The sequence below is a fragment of the Leopardus geoffroyi genome, chromosome B1 (genome assembly GCF_018350155.1).
Source record: "Leopardus geoffroyi isolate Oge1 chromosome B1, O.geoffroyi_Oge1_pat1.0, whole genome shotgun sequence".
NCBI classification, from domain to species: Eukaryota; Metazoa; Chordata; class Mammalia; order Carnivora; family Felidae; genus Leopardus; species Leopardus geoffroyi.
In genome coordinates, this window is record NC_059327.1 from 111330363 (window position 1) to 111349259 (window position 18897).

Genomic DNA, 18897 nt, shown 5'->3' on the forward strand with positions numbered 1-18897 from the left:
GAGTTTTTATGGAAGCTTCATTGCATAGGCATGATTGATTAAATCATTGGCCATTAGTATTGAACTCAATTTACAGCCTCTCTCTCCTTCCCAGAGATCTGGGGGTAGGACTGAAAGTTCCAATCTTCTAATTACATGGTTGTTTCTCCTTGTGATCAGCCCCCCCATCCTTAGGTACTTTACAAAAGTCACTTCATTAACATATACACAGATGTGGTTAAGAGAGGTTTGTTATGAGGGCACCTGGGTGGCTCTTTCGGTTGGGTGTCTGACTTTGGCTCAGGTCATGATCTCACGGTTCATGATTCAAGCCATGCATTGGGCTCTGTGCTGACAGCTCAGAGCCTGGAGCCTCCTTCAGATTCTGTGTCTCCCACTCTCTTTGCCCCTCCCCAGCTCACACACATTCTCTCTCTCAGAAATAAACATTAAAAAAAAATTAAAAAAGAGTCAGGGGTTTGTTATGAATATCAAGACACCTTCATCATTCTTATCATGGAGGAAATTCCAAGAATTTAAGGAGCTCTGTTCCAGGAATGTGGATGAAGACCAAATATATATTTATTATAAATCACAATATCATTCCATGTTTGCCTCTTTCACTTCTGATACTTGAAAAAAAATATGCATTTGTATTAGTTCTCTTTTGTACCAAATCTAGTTAAAAGTGAAGAGCAGTACTCATATCTGAATGAACACAAATGTGCTTGTGAAATCCTTTCTTTTATTGAGATACCATTGATGTGGAAGTTGTCTATGTGTTTATCATTATTGTTGTTATTTTAACTTGCTAATGATTTAATGACTTTCCTCAGAAAGTTTGAATTTCTTAGAGCATTTTCTTTTCCTAACTGCAGTGCTTGGTGATATAGAATCTATTATTATGTTTTTGGTAAGAAACTGCCAGACACCTCTATGCCTGGATGGATAGAGGAAATCACCTTCCTTGAAACACACTTTCCTTGAGATATGAGTCACTTGAGTACACTACTAAGTTAGAAAACAGAATGAGTAGGCACCCATGGCTTTAGAGGAAAAGTGTAACAGAACTTTTTGTGGCTAGACAAGGATACTTCTCTTCAGATTCAATGGTCTGCTGGCAGGGCTGGCTTCACAGGTATGGGGCCGGTATAATCATACAAGATCTGCTCAGAAGGGCTCCACATTTGGGGCTGGATGTTCTGTAGCTATTATGAAATTCTTAATAATTTTGTCTTAGAATTTGTATTTTGTAAGGGAAGTATGATGGTACATTGGAGCATGTGTTGGGTGATTGGAGCCTCAGCTCACTCCTGATCACTCCTACTATTTACCTAGGATGGGTTCTTGGCTGTCTGCTCCCTAGTGCCTCACACCCTGGCCATGCCTAGCCTTTCCTTCCCTGTCTGCATTCCATGACTGCTGCAGCCCTCTGTTTGAGGTGGCAACCAGGTTAGATTGACAAGAGGAGGTTGGGTGGTGCTGCCATCCCTCTTTGGCCCTAGTAGTAGCATGTAAACAAACATGGGAGGTTCGTGGTCAGCATGTGCCTCATAGAATCTTGGAGTGCATCAAGGCAGTGGCCATCCCTTCCTTGGTCTGGCAACTCCATGGTGATTTGGTAGGTGACTTGGTAGGGGAGAGTCTTTTGCCCACCTCCCTCCCAGGTACCAAATTCATCCTGGTGTTGAAGTTATGGTCACTTGGTGGTTGCCTATCCACCATGGATTGAGGCAGCAGAACTATGGGAAGGGGAGATGAATTGACTTCCCTGGCCATGGCTGTGGCAGGCACCTGGCAACCACAGGGAGCTGAATCCCAGCTGCTGGTGGGTCATATGTACAGAATTGCAGCTGGGATCCCTGGGCACCTGTGAAGGTCTGCACTTGTCCTACAAGTATTCCCTTGTCTGAGGGAGCATTAAATGGCATTAAATTCATTAAATAGAAAATAAAACCCACCATGACACAGTGAGAGAGGGACAGTAGAAGAAAGAAAAATGTTTTATAGTGTAATATTTTTATTGACACTTTTTCCTGTCTTTTGAACAAGAGGTTCTTCATTTTCCTTTTGCACTGGACTTTACAAATTATGTAGCTGGCCTTGTCTACAGAGCTTGTTCCTAGATGGTTGGGGGTCAATGAGTCTTGTGGGAGGAAAGGCCTTGGAGACCTCTCTGATGGACAAAAGTGGCATTGACTGACATCTGATGGCTGGTAGGGACCCACAGGTTCACATAGGGAAACTTGTAAGAAAATAGGGTAATCTGGATTGTTGACCTTGGAGAACAATTAGGGCCTAGAACAGGCATCAAAAAAATCAGTGGTAGGTAACAGTCAATATCAAAGAATGAATGTGGAGTGGGCCAGACTGTAATGAAGTACTTGCCTTGTGTAATCTGGCATGTAGGAGGCAGAAGGAGGTACCTGCAACTCACCTCCAAAAGGTTGTTGCGGTGTCAGGTAAGAGCTCAGTATTGCAGTATTATTTAAGAGACACTGGAAATTCTTCTCTTTTATGTGAAAAACTTTATGTAAATTTTCAAAGAGTGTGGATTGACAAAATATATCAAGGAGACGTATTTGAACTGGAGGCCCCTGATTTGCAGGTCACAAGCCTGCTAGTTGTGGCATTATGTGTAGCTGAGGCTATAAATCCCTCTTCAACTTAGCCACTCTGACTTAATTTTCATACCCAGAGGAAAAATTGAGCATCTGAGTAGGATATTAAAGAGATATGAATTCACATTCAAGTGTGGGGCTATGCAAGGACTCAGATTGTAAAGGAGTTTGCTGCAGGTTGGAGGAGACATGTAGGCCTCAGAATGTGAAGACCTGGTTTTCAACAGTGGCAGTGAAAGAAACAACAGCTGTGTTGGGCTAAAGGGGGCTCTCTTGTTTTTGGGCTTAAAGTGGGAAAGAGTAGGTCTTAAGGGAGAGGGATGATGGGCCTTCAATTAATGAAATCAGGTTGGTGGAGAGAGTGATTCAGTGGAAAATACAAGAAGTAACCAAATGTACAATCCCAGTCAGTGATAAGGGCCATACTGGTTTCATTGCTAGAGAAACTTGATTAAATGCCCCAGATATTAAAACAGAGAGCTTACATTTAAATTTTCTTCTTATTTATGGAAATTCAATATTTCAGGAGAGATTAAAGTAGTATCAACTTAGAGTAAATGTTTTATGACTTTATGGCCAGGTATTGACTCATAATGATATTATTCAATATTTATTAAGCAATAAATATTTATGGAGACTGACACTATCCTAGGCTAAGTATGTGTATCAGGTGTTTTATTTGGCAACTACATTCATCATAAAATTTCTTAAGTTTTAACTTAAGGGAATGTGAGGGAATGAAGATATAAAATTCCACTCATTCCTTCATTCATTTATTATGTACCATGTGGCAGGTTATATGCTGGGTACAACAGCAACTCAGATATTTATGCTTGTTGTTTTCATGGTGCTTACAGTCTAGTAGATGCAAGAAATATTAGACAAACACTTGCACAAACTTCAATTCTATTAGGTGCTATGAAGGAGAAGCGTAGAGTGCTTTGAGGCAATAATATGAGGATGTAACCTGGTTGCTGAGGAAGAGACACTTAAACTGAGACTTGAAGGATGAGAAAAAGGCATATAATAAAGAGTGGGGGATGGAAAGGAGCAGGGTTAAAAATACTTCTGTTTGGGGGAACAGTCTATTGATGGTTGAGTACAAAGAACTGGAAGGAGGTTTGGGAGCGAAGGATCAGTGATCAAAGGGGACAGAGTGGTTCACTAAGGCCAGAAAGAAAGTTCCTCAATATTGTGTATCTACTAAGAGGCCCATTTGAAATATATGAATACGTAATGATACCAATACATATAGTATGCATAAAAATTCACTGTTTTAAATATATATTCATTTACCTAATTTCCAAAGAAATAAAATTCCGTGTTAATTTTGTTACTTTAATTTCTTTTTTGGAAATAATACCTTATGGATATTAGTTTACTATCTCCTACTTTCTCTTAAAAAATTCTACTGTGAAATATAGTATACATTCAGAATTATGCATGGCTGAATAAACTATTTTAAAGCAAACATCTGTGTAACCACCACTCAAAGCAAGAAAGAAAATGGAGCCAGCTCCTTCAGCCCTGCCTGTGTGCCCCTTTTCAATTACTATTCTTACCAAAGATACTGAGCAGCTTGACTTTTTTAAATAGAATTTGAAAAATTGAAATATATTTCACATAACATAAAATTCACCACTTTCAAGTATGCACTTTAGTTGTTTTTAGTATATTTACTATACTTTGTAGCCATCATCATGATCTAATTCCAGAACTTCTCCATCTGTGTCCCCCAAATCCTGTACTTATTAGCAGTTAGTTCTAATTCCTTCCATTTAACTTTTTCTGGCAACTACTAATCTACTATTTGACACTATGGATTTACCTATTCTGTATGTTTCATATAAATGTTATTAAACCATATTTGGTCTTCTATGTTTGGCTTCTTTCACCTAGCGTAATGTTTTCAAGATTCATCCATGTTGTAGCATGTGTCAACACTTTTAACTAACTAATTGTACTAATTCATTGTGTCAAATACAATTTGTTTAGCCATTCAGCACATTTTATTTGGCCATTCATCAGGTGATGGACACTTGAGTTGTTTCCATGTTTTGACTGTTTTTTTTAATGTTTATTTATTTTTGAGAGAGAGACACAGGGTGTGAGTGGGAGAGGATCAGAGAGAGAGGGGGACACAGAATCTGAAGCAGGCTCCACACTCTGAGCTGTCAGCACAGAGCCCGATGTGGGGTTCGAACACATGGACCATGAGATCATGACCTGAGCTGAAGTCAGATGCTTAACCAACTGAGCTACCCAGGCACCCCATGTTTTGACTGTTTTTGAACAGTAATGCCACGAACAAATTTTTATGTAAGCATATGTTTTTAATTCTCTTAGGCAAATTCATAGGAATGGAATTGCTGGACTTTTTTTTTTTTTCTATCTCTGCTGTATTTAGTAGGGTTTGGGACATAGGAGCTATCAATAAAAAGTGATTTAACAGAATTAAAGTAGATGGCTGTCATGAGCTAGGTGTTGGAAGAGGACATCAAGAGGCTATGACCACCAGTTGACCCATGAGCTAGACCCAGGCGGTCAGAGGCTCCATACCCCATCCCTTGTCCTTGGAATGTATGTTCCATCTACTATGAATCCATACTGGCTCAAAGGATGCGTCCTTGAGACAATAATGTATTGTTGAAGCTCTCTTGACTGTATTTATGACTGCACCACATTTAGGCTTTTAATATAAACTTTTAAGATTCTGGGACACTAGAATGGAGTGGAGATCTGTCTTGTCTTATGGCTATCTAAGACAAACCTTGTATGTAAGTTCCCTTGCTTATTAAACTTGCCACCCACCAATCTGGAGTGGCCTGCCTGTTTAGTCTGGCAGGGACAGACTGTATATGGGGGCTAGTCTCAAATTTCACATAGGGAACTCCCAAGGTTGAGAACCAATGCTATCCCTGCTCATAGAAACACACCAGGAGAGAATAATTGGAAACTTCTTATGTTCTACAACAAAGATGCAGGTATGGAAGGGTTGAAAAACCTAGGGCACAGAAAAGATACAACTACTGGTGCAGAAAAGATTTCAGGGCTCAGGTCTTAGATTCTGTCTTGATATCAAGACATTTGAGTAACAGAATTATTGCCTTATAGGGAAGTGTCTGAACACAGACTTGGCCCTTCTGGCAAGATGAGGGTAAAATTCCAGGAGTACCTTCTTTATGGTCCTTGGATCTGGTGAATCTCATTCTTCTCAGGTTATAGATCATTAAGATCACTTTGGACACATCCCTATGACTAACAGAGGGTGTCAACGGTAGAGTGAATGTTAATATCCCCCCCCCCCCACCCAGTGTTCTTCTCATATATTTTTTGATGTTTAGTATGACTTTCAAATAGAACTAATTTTTCCCCATTAGTTTTAATTTCACCATCAGTAAGTCCAACTCTTCTCCTACCAGGATCTGGGATAATTAACGGTTGAAGTAATGCAGGCAAAAATAACACATTCAGTAGATCATCTCAATTTCCCAATTATAAAGTTGATCTTAATGTTATTTTTAGAGCAGAGCTTCTTAACCTGTGGACCATAAACATGAATGACAGAGAGTCCAAGAAACCCTTGAAACTATATGCATAATAATATATGCATATTTGGGGAGGAAGAGTTCATTGTTTTTCTCAGGCTCTCAAAAGGTTTTTGTGAACATAAAGAGTAAATGACCATATCCCTAACATATCTTTGGAGGAGTCACATTTCTTCATTAATTCAATAAATATGTATTAAAAATATAATGTGAGACAGGCACTGTTTTGAGGCCAGGATACAGCTGTGACCAGACAGATAGATTCTTTTTCATCGATCTTACATACCAAAGAGAGAAACATTTCACAAGACATGTCATGGAAATCAGAGAAGATAATGAAGGAAAATGCTCAGATTCTAATCTCAGAAATACACATGTTATTCAAGAATATATAGTGGAAAGTTCAGTCCCAGAGTTCTTATTCATGTAGTCAAATATTTGGACAGCTAACCTAAGTTTTCACTTTCCACTGGATTCTTTACACATTGTAGACATAACTGTGGTGTCTTGAATCATTTAGTTTTCTCACTTGAAATGGTCTTGCAGCTTTGAGACTCTTCCAAAACTCTGAAATAATGCATGTTGGTACAAGGCAGCCCTAGTGTGGTTGAGACCGGATCATTTGCGGAAGCTCCATTTCCACTGTGAGTGTCTTCTTCCCCTTGCTCTCTTAGTTGGCTAGAATCCTGATAGTCCAGGTTAGCATTAATTGCCACTGGATGGAGCTATAGCATCAGGCAAATAATCTTTCCATAGATTTTTGGAGTAATTTTACCCTAACTTCGAGCTATCAATTTGTTTAGCTATAGTAGGCAAAGATTGTGATCTCCAGCAATATTTGGAGTTGCAGTATTTCATTACTTATTTTGTTATATTCCCCGAGTTCTTTTGCAGAGTCTTAAGACATATTTTTAAAAATTAAAAATGATAACTTGGCTTTGATAATTTTATGACACTCTTTAAGATAAGTAGAGAAATCCGTGAATGTTGCAAAACAAGACCAGTTTTTTAGGTATATTATATGTTGCTGATATGTGCTTTATACAACCTTAATCAGTAATGGCATGACTTACACTCTCCTCACACTGGGGACCATTCAGTAGTTTCCTGTTGCCTTGAGATAAATTATAGAAATTGTATATTGAAGTACTTCTCAACTTTTACCAATATTTATATACTAGAAATTATATACAGGAATATAAGTGCTATTTTCAACACCATATCAGAAAGCTTTTAATTTATCTGAATATCTGTCATCATCATCTATCTATTTCTATCCATAAACTATTTCTAATTGCTAGTAGTCTGTAATCACTATCAATGGAAGAATTTTTTCATGAAAAATATTATCTCTAAAATCACCTTAATTATTAATTCATTAATAATTCATTAATTACCAATGTTGGACTTAGAATCAGGCTCTTAATCAAGACTTTTATAAAATACCAAAATAAATGTCCTAAAACAGGTTAGACAGGCACACTACTTTACTGTGGTTGGTTTTTCTAGTCATTTGCTTAATTTATAGGAGATGAAAAGAAATAGCTTCTTAATGTTAAAAGTTTCTATGGCACCTTCACAATGAATAAGAGTAAATTCTCATTTGAAAAGCATGTTTAGGAAATTTAAGGATACACTTTGTGATTACAATATCAGTTCCCTGGATTGTAGAGTAAAATAAAAACACATCTGCCCAACTCACGAATTCTTTTTTAACTGATTCACACATTAGATGTCACAGGTAACACTTGTCAAAAAGACAGGGATATATGGGCAGATTATATATATATTTGTTGTTGTTGTTGTTGGACAGACCTGACATTAAATTCTAATTTTAGATCTTACTTAAATAGCCTGATGGTAGACAAGAAGGGTCTGGAAAATTTGGGATATCGCCCCAAGAAATTTAACAGAAAACACCTTAGTATTTTCATCAGTGATGAATTCTTGAGAGAAGAAGTCATGTGATCGAAATCTATTTCTGTTTGTCACTCCTCTAAGGTTCAAAGTGGAAGCATTCGATTGGCTGGGTGTAAGTTGTATGCCCACACCCACATCTTGGCTGCCATTGGGCAGAGACAGGTGATTTCTCCACTTTTGCTCTTGTAATAAAAGACGAGGACTCTGCATCCTGCCAAGAATACATGTCTTGGGGAACTCCTCCCAGAGATGAAAGAGGTTTGGATGCTGGGCACTAAAATGATGAATTAATTTCTGCATCTTTGGGTTCAGTTTCTGTAGCTGATTCATTTTGTATCTGCCATTTTTTTTCAGCATACAGTGACCATTCATGTGCATGTATTCATTCAGTAACTGAGTGCCTGCTCTGTACGAGGCTAGCCCAATGCTCTTAGGGAGCTTAATTCTATTTGGAAGAAATTGATGATAAGCAGATAAACATAAAAACTAAATACAGTATTTTAAGGAGAGATAAGTGCTAAGAGAACGATGGAAGCGGTAGAGACAGAGAGGGATTGGGAGGAAGTCAAAGAATGCCTTTGTGATGTGTGACTTCAACTAAAAAAACAGTTCATGGGCTACAGGATTGACTGTAGAGGACAGCCAGGTCATTGCAATAATCTAGGTGAGGCATTCTGGATCTTTGAGCTTTCTGAGTATAGTGTGCTGTTGTTTCTCTGTTTGCCTCTGGAGGTCCATTCTCTGCCCTTCTGAGTCCTGTGGAGTATGTCACCTTGGCTTCTTTGCCTCTGGCTTCCAAATGAGCTTGGCTAACTGGAGATGAGATCAGGAAACTGAAAGGTGAAAGGAGGAAAAGGCCTGAGTATTTATTCCTTACTGCGTATCCCCTATACCTCTGGACCGTGGTGTTGGCAATTGCTGTCTTTCTCCTTGCAGCCACATTTCCTGTTAGATGGCCCCTTTCTCAGAAGTACAGCTCTCTCTGGGTTTTGGTAACATGACTCCTGATCTTGCGCCTTCAGGCTGTGAGGTGATAATGGCTTCCAGCTATTTTAAGTACCTGATGCTTCACTATCCCTTACATCTCTATAAACAGTCCCCTTCTTCAACTCTTTTCAGTTAATCCTTTGGATGTGTGCATGTAATTTTGGGGAGAACTCTGATACAGATAGTGTGAATGGAAAGAAGGGATGGATGTAAGAGACACTGTGGTGGTAGCTACAGGGTTTGGCATCTGACTGGGTATGGTGAGGGAGATGGAGAAAGAATAACATAGCAAAAGGTAAAACATGCTATCCCTCTGGAAAACTTGACTTGAAAAGTGTAGCTTCAATAGGGTAGAGAGGATAGAAGCTAAATGGCCTCTTTTCCAATTTTTCTTAGACTGTTTCTGCTTCAACAGATTCTCACATTATTGAGAATCTATAATTTAGAGTCAGTGTTAAGTTAACACTCACTGTTCTCTTTGTGTGTGTGTGTGTGTGTGATTGTGATGAAAGCACTTTTATTGTGTGTTAGCTCTACAGAATTAGGAATGTTGAAAATGAAATACAGAGACAGATTTTATAGTTGCTGGAGTACAAAATCAGTTGAATTTACATTTTTGCTGGGACTCTGTTCAATGTTCTTCGTATGTTAGTTTTCTTGTCTAAGCTAGAAAGATAGCAATTTTAATACAAGGACCTTGTAAAGACCTCATGCTTCTTTGGCATTACCCATTGTATTTAGATGACATTTGACAAATACCTTTAAACGGTTCTTGTTTGAGTGTAGTAGACATGCAGTTAAGGTCTTACCTCCACTGCATCTCAGACCTACTTGTGGCATGATGAGCTGTACAATTGTAATGGCCATTGTAACTATTTATATAAATGTCTATTTCCCAACTAAGTTGTGAAATCTTTGAGAACATGATGGTATCTTATTCATTTTGAATATACAAGGACTCAGATTCACAGCACATGCCACATATAACTGCATTTGAGTGTTCTTGTCTATCTCGTGCTCTTCTGAAGCAATGCTCCTGGCAAGTTTGTTCTTCAGCCTTAGATGCTGGGGCATTGGACGCTGGGCTCCTGTTTCCTGCCTGAGTTGATTTGTGCTCAACATATCCTAGGGATTCGATACTGTTTATTGGACAAAGAAATAAAGATGGAGAGGCAATCCATCTTTTTATTTCCTCTTCCCTTTGGCTACAAATATTATTGAACAGCCATCAAACTGAAGATGAGGGATATGTTTTTGCCCTCCATTGGCTATTAATTTGATAATTAAGAAATGAATTCTGAAAATTTGGCTCAGTAATATATAGTTACAATATGGCAATGCATAATTGATTCTATACTTTAATCTGAAAAAGACCATTTAGAAGTAGGTATGGAATGCTTTCCATTTAAGGACATGCCTCCATAAAGATTCAAAGGATTAAGATTTAAAGATTTAAAACCCTAACTAAGTTACACATGACTCATACTCTGAAATGTTCCCCATTAAGGAAAAATTGATCTTGTAGGACTTGAACTTCTCTTCTAGGTTGTTTTTTATGCTTTCAAAAACCATTAGGACTCTATTTTACTTTTTCATGTGTAACTTGGTGCTAATGAACTTAAAAATTTATCCCCACTATTACAAATGGCTAATATTCACTGAAGTGATGCTTTCAAACAAAGAAAAATTAGAAATAATTGCTTCTCAGTTCTTGCTGGTCCCAAATAGTAACAATAGGATTAGGTCTGATTCTAGGGAAGGCTTAAGCCAAAAAAATACGGCCTCAACAAAACCAGAAGAAATAGGAAAAGAAAAGTTGATGCCTTCATTTAGAAGGAATTGCAGTCCTGTACCTCCACTGCTCTCTCTTGCCATCAGCCAGTTAGAAGCTGTCCTGAATCAGGGACTTGAGAAAATGCAATTGAATTAGACTGGTTGTTTTAATGCTTAAAGGCATCAAGCTTTGTGACTTAGTCTAAAAAGGTGGAAATTGACTAATGAATTTGGTATGGTAATTAGGTTTTAACTGACTTTTCTAAATGTATCTATTTTTAACTGAAGATTTGTTGTCCCAGTCTATAAAACCCAAGAAGGTATAAGTGGAGTTCTTAAATATGTAAAAATTTTATTTTCTCCCTCCATTTTTTAAAAAGATTCTCATGGAGATTCATAAGACTTTGCATTAGGGAAACCTTTGCTGCCTTTTGGAAATGCTTCCCCCCCAATGTTTCTATATTTAATCCTTTCATAGCATGCTGTTTATCTTTAACTTTGCTTGTAAGAAGTCACTTATATTTTCCTTAAGATACTGAGACTTACCAGATCATAAAGATTCATAGAAAGCTATTTGTCAGCTTTTAAAGTCCTGGCTTTGATTTTGGAAACTCTGTTTTTTTTCTATTTCTCATTAACAGACTGATAAGGCAGATATTTTGTGATAACTGTGGTGGGAAATTTTCTTTTTTTTATTTTAAGATTTGAAATTGCACCAATATTCTTGTAAAAATTTTAATTGCTTTAGCGCCATCTTGTGGATCAATTATCTGTAGGGATCAAGTCTATTGAATGTGATAAACGATGCATGATACCTGTTTTTCTATCTTTTTTGTTATGATAAAGACCTTAAAGTTTTTTTTCAATAAAATGGTAAATTTTATTCTTATGGTCTACTGTATTACTCAAGAAATTCTAAATATTCCATAGTTATTTTTAGGAAGCAATCCAAAGGTTAACCTGATAAATCTGAGATTATTGTAATAAATAATTCAAACCAAGACCAGCCAGTAGAAACAGATGGTGCTTCTGGAAGAACTTGAAAATTTTCCACTCTTAAATGAACATAAACCTTCTGCCTGGAGATGTGCAACTACATGGATTTAGGAGCATGCCTGTAAATCTATGTGGTTACTTTTTTTCTTTCTTTCTTTTTTTTTTTTTTGTGGTCTCCAGTCACATTCTTTTAATTTGATGCTTCTCAAGGTATGGAAAGCAGAGGCTAACTCAAAACACAAGAGAACAAGTTCTGGTTATTCTCAGTTTATGGTGCTATCTTTCCTCTTCCTGTGATTGCTTCCTGCTTCTCTGTTTTGCAAGTGAGACTGTGTATTCCAGTAAAAGGACAAAAGACATTTTAGCAAGCTTTTATTATATCTAAACCTGGGTTTAACTCCCTAAATAACTGAATAGGCATATAATCCCATGGATTTCTTAAGGTAGCAAGTTGAGTCTAGATGGATTATTACATTTTTTTTTTTTCTGAGACTTTTCAAATGATTAGCAGCACTTCTGTGGACAATTGTATTTGAGAGTTAACAACTGGTTGAGATGAATAATCTGAAGGGAAAATAAATATCCACTCCAAAAAAAAAGACAGAGAGAAAAATAAAATAAAGTCAATGCATGTGATACTATTCTATTGACTGGATTTTGATAAAATCCTTGTGCAGACACACACACACACACACACACACACACACCTATGAACTTAAAATGTGTCTGGTAAAGTTGGGCTTGTCCAAATAATTTTTTCCAGGGGAAAAATTGACTCATTGACTCATAAGAATTATATTACAGAACGATGTGAAGTAATACTGGACATGTAATTGTCACCTGATTTATTGGTTTCAATTTTATTCTTAATTTTTTGTAACTGACTATTTTATTTATTTATATTTTAACTAATCATTTTATAAGGAGATGGAATTGCTTACACAAATACATTGTCTGAATATTTGTGTCCTGGCAACATGCTGACATTAAAAAATATAGTAGGGCACCAAATTCTGACCAAGATGTGCAGAAACTAAATCACTCATACACGGCAGGGGGGAATGTAAAATGATACAGTCATTTAGAAAAGAGTTTGGCAGTTTCCAAAAAACCTAAACATCCAACTATAATACAACTTAGTGATTGCATTCCTGGGTGTTTATCCCAGAGAAATAAAAACTTATGTTCACACAAAAACCTGTACATGAATGTTTATAGCAGCTTTATGTGTAATGGCCAAGCACTAGCAAAAACCCAGACGTCTGTCAACAGGTGAATGGTTAAACAAACTGTGGTATATCCATATTGTGGAATATTACTCAACATTAAAAGAACAAACTATTGATACATGCAACACCTAGCTGAGTCTTTAAAGAATTATGCTGCGTAAAAAAAACCAGTTCCAAAAGGTTATATACGGTGTGATTCCATGTATATGCATTCTTGAAATGACAACATTTTAGAAACAAACAGATTAGTAGTTTCTGGGGGTTTAGCATGAGGGAAGGACAGAGAAATGGGTGTGGCTATAAAAAAGTAATATGAAGAATCCTTGTGGTAATAGAAATGGCCTGTAACTATATTATGTTAATGTCACTATCCTGGTTGTGATACTGTACTATAGTTTTGCAAGAAGTTACCAGTGGGAAACAGGATGTAAGCAGTATATGGGGTCTCTCTATATTATTTCTTTAAAATAAACTTTAAAAAAAATGTTTATTTTTGAGAGAGATAGAAAGAGTGTGAGCAGGGTGGGGCAGAAGGAGGGCAGAGAGAGGGAGACACAGAATTTGAAACAAGCTCCAGGCTCTGAGCTGTCAGCACAGAACCTGATGCAGGGCTTAAACTCACAAACTGTGAGATAATGACCTGAGCCAAAGTCTGATGCTTAACCGTCAGACTAAGCCACCCAGGTGCCCCTGTATATTATTTCTTACAACTGCATGTGATCTAGAATTATCTCCAAACTATTGTTTTGTTTAAGTAAACTATTGTTTAATTAAAAATATATAGTAGGATTAAAAAAAAAATAGCTCAGAGCTGAACTGATGAATGTACACAGGGTTGTATCCTAAACTTTCCTACTTAAATTAAGTCTGTTATTAAAAATTTGAATCATACTATATAGCATCCTTATTGAGAAAGAGGTACAATTTAATAACTTACTAGAATTATTTTTTTACTATATCATTTGTAATATTTCTATTGCAAAAATGGCTATATTACTATTTGTAAGGGAAAAAAAGAAATTAATTTTCCTTAATGTCAAGAACTTAATTCACTAAGAAAATAAATATTGGTAAAATAATTTTATCTCCTGTGTGTTTTCGACACCACAGTTTAATATTATTTTCAGCTTTTCAATATGTCCAGATGCAACAGAAAGTCCTCTGATGAAATTTTAGTCAAAGTTAGCAGAACAACTTTTTTCTATGTTGGTGGTATCTACGATCCTAACTTTTCAAGTGATGTTACTATGCAGAAGGGCCACACACTGATCCTTTTTTCGATCAAAGTTATAGGAGGAATGGTTTTCTACATCTGCAGTCATTTTATATATTGAGAGAACCACAGAGTTCAAATAAGCAGTTTGTTTATACCAAATGCACACATAGAATTTAAAAAGTGAACTATTCAATCCATTTTCAAGCTAGTTGATCATGCCATTCTGTGTATCTAGGGAATCTGATTTTGTTTTACCAAATAGTAGACTGGATATTTAAGTTGTCACAAACTAAAAACACAATCCTCAGTGAGTTTTTAATCTCAGAATTTAAAATGGATCAAAACATCTTCCTGACAACTCAAAGACTCTGCAGTGTTTACATATTTAATGGTGCCTTTCTTGGTGGAATGCATCCTTTCAACCATGAAACATTGATGACTGTTTCTTATTATGACCCTACAAGGTCAGTTTAATTCCATTTGGGATATTAGCTGATTTAAGAAAATGTTATTTCAACATTATATTGGGATCTTAAATACAAAGAAATACATATTACATACAAATATTGAGGTAGATTCTTAAGGTCAGAGATGTCCAAAAGTGGATGGATTAATTAGATAATCTGTATTTAAAAATATTCTGCTAGATTCACTCATTTATTTACAAAGCTTCCCAATTGGCTGGCTCCACCCTTAGCTGATGGACAGATTTGATCTCTTGAAAATTATCTAATCTCTTCTTGATTTGTTGGCATCAACTCCTTGACAAGGTTTTTGTTTGTTTCTTTTGATCCTTGACTTTCAGAAGGGTACACCCCTGGGAGGAATGGTAGCTATTATATTCAGAGCTGTTTTTCTTGTGCCGTATGTATATTTCTTCACAAATAGTATCCCTATGACTCAGCTTAGAAGAGAGGATATGCATTCAGGTATTTTTGTTTGATATGCTTTATAGGACTTGTAAGATTAAATGAGTTCATATACATGAAGTGATTGGGATTTTAGTGCCTAACACATAGTAAGTGCTATATGTCTCAGCTATTATTAATATTATATTGTTATCTTTACTATTATTTGCTTGGCTCAATTGCTGGTGAATATCCCCTGCAATGTCAATATTTTTTACTAATTTTCAAGCACATCAATGCAGTATCAAATAACTATCAAAATAATATTTTGAGTTTTAATTTTAGTCCTAATGCAGAAGGTAATTTTTAAAAATACTTTTTAATTGTGAAGTGTAACACACATACAGAATAGTACACAAAATAAAATTATAGCTTAACGATTTATTGCAAAGTGAGCACCCATGTAATCCATTCAGGTCAAGACACAGTATGTTGTCACCTCCATAGAAACACCCTGCTATACCCGCCCTGGATCCATGCTCCCTCTACCCCTCCTAAAGTTAATATCCTAACTAATATTATAATCATTTGCTTTTCTTTATAGATGAGCTCAAGTACATATCCATAATCCCCATAGTTTAGTTTTGTCTATTTGAAAAACTTTAGGTAAATTGAATTGACATAAATTCTTTTGTTTCTGACTCCATCTCCATAGATTCATTTGTAAAAATAGCTCATGTTAATGTCTGAGTGTAGTTTATTTTCATTGTTGCATAGGATACCATTGAGTGATATACTGTAATTTGTCATTTTCCATTGTGCTGGTTCCAGTTTTTTGATATTGTAAACAATGTTGCCATGAATGTTCTTGAAGCACACGTGCACATATTATTGTTGACTATATATCTAGTAGTGGAAATGGTGGGTCACAGGATCTACATATCTTCAGATTTATTTATTTATTTAAAAAAAATTTTTTTTTTCAACGTTTATTTATTTTTGGGACAGAGAGAGACAGAGCATGAACGGGGGAGGGGCAGAGAGAGAGGGAGACACAGAATCGGAAACAGGCTCCAGGCTCTGAGCCATCAGCCCAGAGCCTGACGCGGGGCTCGAACTCCCGGACCGCGAGATCGTGACCTGGCTGAAGTCGGACGCTTAACCGACTGCGCCACCCAGGCGCCCCCATATCTTCAGATTTAAAAGCTAGTTCTAAATTGTCTTCCATGTTACTTCTACTACTATTACTCCTGCCATCAGTGTTGGAATTCCCAATGTTGAACGTACTTTCAAATACTGGTATTTACTGGATGTTCTCATTCTGGTTAGATCATGAGGTATCTCATGGTGTCTTTAATTTCCATTCTTCTCATTACTTATGATGTTGAACACCTTTCATATTCATAGGCTATTTAGATTTCCTCTTTTGTGAAGCATTTGCTTAAGTCTCCTACCCATATTACTATTGTGTTGACTTTTTTTCATTGATTTGTGGTGGACCTGCATTTGTTGCTTGTTACATGTATTGTAGCTATCGTCCCCAATTTGTGCCTCACTTTTTCACTCTCTTCATGGTGTCTTTTGAAAAACAGAAATTTTGAACTTTAATGGAGTCCAATTTATGAACCCTTTCTTTCATGATCTTTTACGATTAGATTAGATTTAATGTAGTCTAATTTATCAAATTTCTTTCATGACTTTTCTATTCCATCTCAGAGGTATTTCCCTACCCCAAGGTCATAAATATATTCTCTAATATTATCTTCTGGAAGCTATTATAATTTGCCTTTCATATTTTTGTATATGGTATAAGGTAAAGGTCAATTTAAATTTTTCTTCCATATGGGCATCCAGTTGTCTCAGCACAAATCGTTGAAAAGATCATCTTTTCCTTGCTGCTTTGCAGTGCCATCTTGTTATAAACCAGCTGTACATAAATGAGTGTTTCTTGGCTCTGTTCTGTTTCATAGGCCTATTTATCTATCCTTGTGCCAATACCACTTTGTTTTAGATAGTGTAGTTCTATATAAATCTTGATATTAGGATCATTTTTGCCTTCATTATTTTTATACACCTTTCGAATCAGCTTGTCAAATGCTATAAAACCAAATAAAACCAAATAAAGCAAAAGCCTGCCAGTATTTTTACTGGGGTTGCATTGAACCTGTAAACAGTTTGGGGCATACTGGTTAAAGTCCAACATAGGGAGTTTTTCTGCACATTTTAAAAATATATTTTACACTAGTTAGTCAGAAACCACACTGTAGATTTGAACCCATTAAAATTTGTTGAAATTTGCTAAATTTATGGCTCAGAAGAGGGTTAATTTTTATACATGAGTTATATGTACTTAAAAAGGATGCCTATTTTGCACTTAATTGAATTCAGTGTTCTGCATCTGTGAATGAGGTCGTTTGTTAATTGTATTGTTCAAATTTTCTAAGTTCTTACTGATATTTTGTCTGTTTATTCTAATATTTACTAAGAGATATGTCAGAATCTTCATTTATGATTTTACGTTTGTCTAGGTCTCCTTGTAGTACTGTCAGTTTTGGTTTTATATATCAGGAGGCTATGCTGTGATGTGTATACAAATTTAGAATTATTATATTTGCCTGGCATATTTCAATTTTGGAAAACACCAGGAGAAAACACAGTTGGATTTAAGTTTCATGATTTATCATTATAAAATGTGCTGTTTAATCTCTAGTAATGCTTCTTGCCTTCAAATATACTGTGTTTTGATTAATATAGTTACCTTGTGGTTTTGGGTTAGAGTTGCATGGCACAACATTATTTTTTTACTCTCAAATTTCTGTGTCTTCTTGCTTTCAAGATGTCTATTATGGCACATAATTAAAAAAATCAATTTGACAAACTTTATCTCTTAATTGGAATTAAGTTTATTTTTCAATTAATGTAAATATTAACCTATTTGCGTTTAAATCCAGATATGACGTACAAGTGTTAACCCAAGGAAAGTTAGCACCTCTGGACACTAATCCTTTCTTCTAGCTCCATAAAACTGTTGGAAGCACTGTTTAGCTTCTTAGCCACAGAATTGCTCCTTTTGATTTTGCCAAATCCCCCAGAAAATAAGTAGTTTCAAATGCCAGGCTTATTCCCTTTGTCCTCAATCCTCCCTAGATCTTGGCCTATATACATATATATGTAACCTATATATATGAAAACCCATATATATATACATACATATATATGTGTGTGTGTGTGTGTGTGTATACAATTGGAATTGTTTTTTAGAGTTTCAGTAATAATAAATTGCAATGATAAGTTGTCATGATTCTTTTGCAATCTTAGTACTATAGTAGCCCTACTCAAAGTTCTGAGATAGTCTATACTGGGTCAGCAATATATTTTAAGATTATAGTGTGATGACAAATACAGAAATCAATGTCATAACACAATCTCAGCAGCCTAGCAAAAACTGAAGTGCATTGTATTTATTCTCAGGATATAACCAACAAATTCCTTATAAATAAAATGTACACTGTGATGTCATATGTTTCCCTGTGTGAATTATCACAAGTGGATCTTTTGAGTTCTTTAATTTGAAGCCCCATCTGCCTTTCCTAATTATTCTTGTAAAATTTACATTATGAGATTTCCCAAGCATTTAATTTGTACATGTTTAATGTTATTTGAGTAACAGACCAATAACGATTTTGAATTGGATATACCAATTGTATTTTCCCCTGGTGCTTAGCAAAATTTAAATAGATGCATTTCGTCCCCTTCTAGGATATATCTTTATTAATATAG

At 36.0% G+C, this 18897-nt stretch overlaps 1 long non-coding RNA gene across 3 annotated transcripts in view; it reads left to right on the plus strand.

Annotated features, from left to right (window-relative positions):
* Window positions 1–18897, plus strand: part of LOC123593782 — a 634051-nt gene that overhangs the window by 76575 nt on the left and 538579 nt on the right. The gene's annotated exons all lie outside the window — the stretch shown is intronic.